This window comes from Leptonotus elevatus, chromosome 4 (assembly GCF_054856555.1).
Source record: "Leptonotus elevatus isolate MCC_2025b chromosome 4, RoL_Lele_1.0, whole genome shotgun sequence".
Classification (NCBI taxonomy): Eukaryota; Metazoa; Chordata; class Actinopteri; order Syngnathiformes; family Syngnathidae; genus Leptonotus; species Leptonotus elevatus.
The window spans coordinates 28177783-28183782 of record NC_141242.1 but is presented as its reverse complement, the minus strand read 5'-3'; positions in this window follow the sequence as shown (position 1 = coordinate 28183782).

The window sequence follows — 6000 nt, the reverse complement described above, 5'->3', positions numbered from 1 at the left end:
CCACAATATTGGCACGCCTGATTTCTCCACCGGTTCCTGTGTTCCGCTGCAGAGAGCCGTCCTCCCCCCAGCTGCATAGGCTCGATGCCATCTTCCGCAGGAGGGCGTCGCCACGAAGCGTCGGAAGGCGAGACGCCGAAGAAGTGCCCCGCGGACGTGGTCGAAACCGGCTGAGCGGCAGTGTCTGCTGCCTTAGGTCGTCGCTCCTCCTCCCGTTCCCGCTGCCGCTCCCGCAACCTGTTGTCCAAGCGGATGGCCAGGTTGATGAGTTCCTCCAGGCGGGACGTCTCGTCCCGTGCCGCCAGCTCGTCCTTGATTCGCGGGCTGAGTCCTCGCCGAAAGATCCCACACAGCGCCGCTTCGTCGTAACGGCTCTCGGCCGCCAAAACCCGGAAGGAAATGGAGTATTCTGCCACGGACAAGTCGGCCTGCTGGAGGTCCAGCAAGCGGCTGCCCGCTTCCTTCCCTTTTACTGGGTGGTCGAAAACGTTTCTAAATTCCGCCAGGAAGGCAGGAAATAAAGCTCGGAGCTCTGGATTGGCTTTACTGACTGCCATCGCCCATAATGCCGCCTGGCCGGAAAGTAGGCTCATTACAACAGCGACCTTGGCGCCATCGTTCGGGAAAGTGTGCGGCTGTTGATCGAGAACCAGGCTACATTGGTGAATGAATTGTTCACACCCACCAATTTCGCCAGAGTAGCGTGGAGGATGGGGAATATTGGGTTCCCGAAGAACAAAGTTGCCAGCTGATCGGGACACGGAGGAGACAGGTGACGCCCCGGCTGGTCGTAAGTCTTCCGACCTCCGCTCCACCTTCAAGGTGAGCCGCCCGATCTGGGCGGTTAGCGTCGACATTGCCTCCTTCAGCTCGCTGAAGTATTGCTCGTGCTGTCCGAGTAAACGCCCATGGCTGGCCATGGCCTGGCACAGGCTGTTGGGGTCTGCGGGGTCCATTGTGGTCGGGTTATTCTGTCACGATCTGTCACGGTTGAAGTTGGCTGTCACGAAACGGAGTGGAGGACCCAAATGCAGGAAGGTAGGAGAGCCACGGCAGTGATGCTGATAACTTAGTTTTAATCAAAAACAAGGAAACACAAAATCACGCCCGAGGGCGGATAGAACAGCGAGTAGTGTGAGATACAGAGTAGCATCACGGAGTAATAACCCGACACTCCTTGCTGCTTCTGTCAGGCTTTTATCTTGGCCTGACGAGCTAATAGGCAGCAGGTGTGTTTGGCGGGATTCGCCCTCCAGCTGTTTCCCCAGCAACTGCAAGGGAAAACAGAAACAGCTGACCCCAATCATGACATCGAGACAATAACTCCCGGAAAAATTCCTCAACTTCTACCACGCAAACACACCCATCTACACCAGTCACAGAAGCTGTAGCGCCGCTACAGACTATTAACTTCCGTTGTAGGCTTAAATCAGCTACGCAGTACCGTGATGAGAGCTTTAGCATAATTCATGTATAACGTGTTAGCGAAATGCACGGAAAGAGTACAAACGCTCCCGAGTCGCCAATACAAACTTTAGGTCACACAGACTGCGACTCATATAGAATATATCGTCATTTAATAAATTTGTGTTTATATCCGTGAGTGAAAGACACAGGTGAACCCACTGGACTTATCTCAAGTCCAGTCCAGCTGAGTGTGGGTGGGCGTCTGGGCGAGTAGAAGATTCCGGACTTCACAACCTCGTCGGGTGATGACGCATGCGCATATAATGCAGTACAGAGGGGTGGCTGTTGGGTATATTTTACTAAATTTTTCTGTGATTGTTTTATTCAGTTTTTGTCTGTAACACTTTTTACTGTTACATATTAGATAGTGTGAGTTAAATTTACCCTGTAGTTGGTAATTCCTTTGCTGTCTAAAGTAATCAGGTAAATCTTACATGATTTTCGTGGATTATATCTACCTCTCTCCATAATCGTTTTTTACAGTGTGGTGTGAAAGGCCTAACATCTTTTGTTTCCTCTTCAGGGCCTCAACTGCTGGGCTGCTCATATGGAAGAATGTTTTATTCAGTTTTTGTCTGTAACACTTTTTACTGTTACATATTAGATAGTGTGAGTTAAATTTACCCTGTAGTTGGTAATTCCTTTGCTGTCTAAAGTAATCAGGTAAATCTTACATGATTTTCGTGGATTATATCTACCTCTCTCCATAATCGTTTTTTACAGTGTGGTGTGAAAGGCCTAACATCTTTTGGTTCCTCTTCAGGGCCTCAGCTGCTGGGCTGCTCATATGGAAGAATGTGCAAATTCTTCTAATTCTTCCAAGGAGTCGAGCGACATTTGGCAGTTTTAGGGCACGTTGCACAGCGAGATTCAACACGAGTGAAACAGCGAACGTGTAGATATCCAGTAATCTCGACAGCTACGGACATATTTGCTGCATTGTCAGGGACCACTGCTGGCTCTTTCTCGGTGTAATGTAGTTAGTAACATAATCCAAGTACCATATTATTTAAGTAATGTAACTTTATTACTTTGGATTACTTTTGGATTACTCCAATATCCGAGTATGCTCATGAAGACAAAATAAAATAAATATCACCACAATATATATTCAATGTGCCCCTGCTATTTGCTGGTGATAGGGACCCGGGCAGCCTACAAATAGCAAAAATCCTTCTGTAATTGACATTAAAAAGCATGTAGGCTATAGTTTGATTGATTGATTGAAGGCCATATTATGCTGTTTTCGCACAAGTCCAGTCCGGCTGGGTGTGAGTCGGCGTGTGGGCGAGTAGAAGATTCCAGACTTCACAACCTCGTCGGGTGATGACACATGCACATATAACGCAGTACAGAGGGGTGGCTGTTGGGTATATTTTACTACATTTTTCTGTGTATGTTTTATTCAGTTTTTGTCTGTAACACTTTTTACTGTTATATATGAGATATTGTGAGTTTAATTTACCCTGTATTTGGTCATTACTTTGCTGTCTAAAGTAATCATGTAAACTTTACATGATTTTCGTGGATTACATTTATCTCTCTCCAAAATCATTTTTTTACAGTGTAAGTTAGCCATATACTCACTCGTAGACTCATTCTCTCGCTGATTTCTTGTGTTGAACTTATATCTTTCTGCAATAAAGTTCGTCTTTGGCACAAAATATGTGCGCAGGAGCTCGATGAGATCAGACAATTTCTTTTCGGAGGGCTTCTCGGGTGCACACAAGTCCATTAGCAGTGTGTGGTTCTTCTTACCAACCATTGTCAAAAACACTGACTTTGACTTTTCATCTCCATAGCTGAGTCCATTTGCCACAAAGAACTGTTCTAACCTTTCCAAATAGGCCTCGAAGCTTTCTTCATTTTCGTCGAAGTGCAGGTCGTCCCCCTGAACGCCGTCGCCATTTTAGCTGCAACACTTTCTCTCGTTTCGACGGAGTTTTTATCTTGCAAAAAAACCTCTTCTCACCACCAGCAACATCCCATCCTCGTCGCTAGGAATCTTAAAAAAAAAAAAATTATGTTATTTTATTTTATTTTTCTCTAAGAGAAAGCTCAGTATTGTTCATTCGGTAACTTACCGATTCGACATATCATGATTGCTCTCTTTTTTTTTTTCTCTCTCTTTTTTTGTATGTGTGTCAGTATGTGCATGTGCGTGTGTGTATGTGTGCGTGCGTGTGAGTGTGTACTCATTAATTCACCTAAAACCTATTAAAAATCCCATACACCGGGGGGAGGAGACGACAAGTAGGGCAAGGGGCAGCGGCAGGGCAGCAGAGAGAGGGGGGAGGAGGAGGAAGGGTGACGAGGGAGAAGGGACTGGGAGGCGGAGGACGGGCGGGGAGAGGGACCCACAGGGCACCCCGGAGGCCCACCCGCCCCGAACCGCGTCGCCGGGCACGGAGTGATGGACCGCGCCGCCGCCCTGGACACCAGGGAGAGCACCGCCACCCAGCAGCCAACAGAGGAGCAGAGCCATGGTCAGCCAGGGGAGACAGCACCTACAGAGTTAACCCACTGGCATGCAGTGATTCCGAATATTAACCCTTAGTGCCCATTGGAAGTGAATCTTGAGGAGTTGGTGACTGTCAGGTGTCATTTGATGTTGTCTGCTTGATCCTGCTGTCAGTAACTGGGTTCCTGACTATAAAAACACAACCATTACTTACAAATTGCCAAATACAGAAACAGCAATATAAGTTATCGCAATGTGGTGGCTCTCGCTAATATGCAGAAATAAGTAAACAGATTTAGATTAAAATATTCTATATTTTTCTATCATTCTATCATCATCTACCATGTTTCCATCAAATTTAATCTTTGGTTTTTATTCGAGGCAGATATTTTTTCATAAAAATGTGATTTATGAGTAGGTTAGACCATTGGTTGATATTCAGAGTTTGTTTATTTTTCCAGTTAACAAGAATTGTTTTTTTAGCAATACTAAGGGCTACAAGTGTAGATTGAAAATATTTACGTGGTAAGTCAGTTGTTAGGTCACCTAGCAAACACAAGTTTGGAGATAAAGGTATCCTACATTCCAAGGCAGTGGAAAGTTTTTCTAAGATTTTAGTCCAGAAATACATAACCGGAGTGCATAACCATAAAGCATGAAAATAAGTGTCTGTAGTGTTTTGTAAACACTGGAGACAAATGTCGGAGTCTGAGAGTCCTATTTTCTTCATTATAAATTGAGTAATGAATGTTCTATGAATAATTTTATATTGGATAAGTTGTAAATTTGTGTGTTTTGTCATTTTAAATACGTTTTCACAAACTTGAATCCAAAAGTCAGATTCTGGAGCTTTAGACAAGTCTGTCTCCCGTTTCCAGATGGGTAAATACATTTTATCAGTATACGAAAGTAACTTATATATTTTTAAGATGTTGTGTCTTGTTGTCAGAGAAAGCTTTGTAATATCTTTAGCTAAAACAGGTGGTTGGAGCATACCCCGAAGTTTTGGAATTTGTTTCTTTATCACTTTTAACTTGCAGATAATGTAAAAAATTTCCGTTTTTTATTTTGTATTTTTGGAGCAAGGATGTATACGATATAATTATTTTTATTATCTGAGAAAAGATGGTGGAGATGTGTAATTCCTTTCTGCGCCTTCACACCTAAATAAAACGATTGGTTGTTAAGTTGAAAGTCGGGGTTATGCCATATGTTTGTGTATGAAATATGTATGTATATGAAAGCCCACAGGGCTATAATTGGGCTTTTGTAATTTCTAGTGCCTTTCACCAGGCAGTCAGGGTGATGGAAATCATTGGGTTTTTAAAACAATTGTGTCGCTTAATCGATGTAATAAAGAGCACATCTAAAAGTCTGAGGTTATTACAATCCTTCTGTTCTAGTTCCAGCCAACAGTTAATATCTCTGTTGGGTTGTGCCCAAAGAATAATATATTGTAGCTGGTTAGCCATAAATTTGGTGCCTCTAGACCTCCTTTGGATTTACTTTTCTGAAGAGTAGATGGACTAATCTTTGCTTCTTCTTTTTTTTCCCCAGTAACATTTTGTAACGGCCGAGTCCAACAACTGGAACCAGTTAGACGCAGGTTTAAATGGAATCATTGAGAAAAAATAATTTATTTTGGGTAAAACTTTAATTCTAATGGTGGCTACTCGTTCTATTAGAGAAATGGGAAGATTATTCCAGCGCTCCAAGTCACTATAAATGCTTTCCAGAAGTGGAGTAAAGTTTAAATGAATTAAATCAGTTAATTTAGTTGAGATTTTTATGCCTAAGTATTTTAAATTGTCTATAGGAAATGAGTAGTGTGGGTCCTGGCTTGCAGGGTTCCATGAATTTTCTGTAATAGGTAGTAGTGTTGATTTTGTCCAGTTAATAGAATAATCTGATAAATGTGTGAAATTTAGTTATTAAGTTAAATACTTCCCCTAACGAAATAGCAGGTTTTTCTAAATAAAGTAAAATATCATCGGCATATAGATAAATTTTGTGTTCTGTTACCCCAGAGTGAATTCCTTGAATCCTCCTTTCCTGACGTATAGCTAATGCAA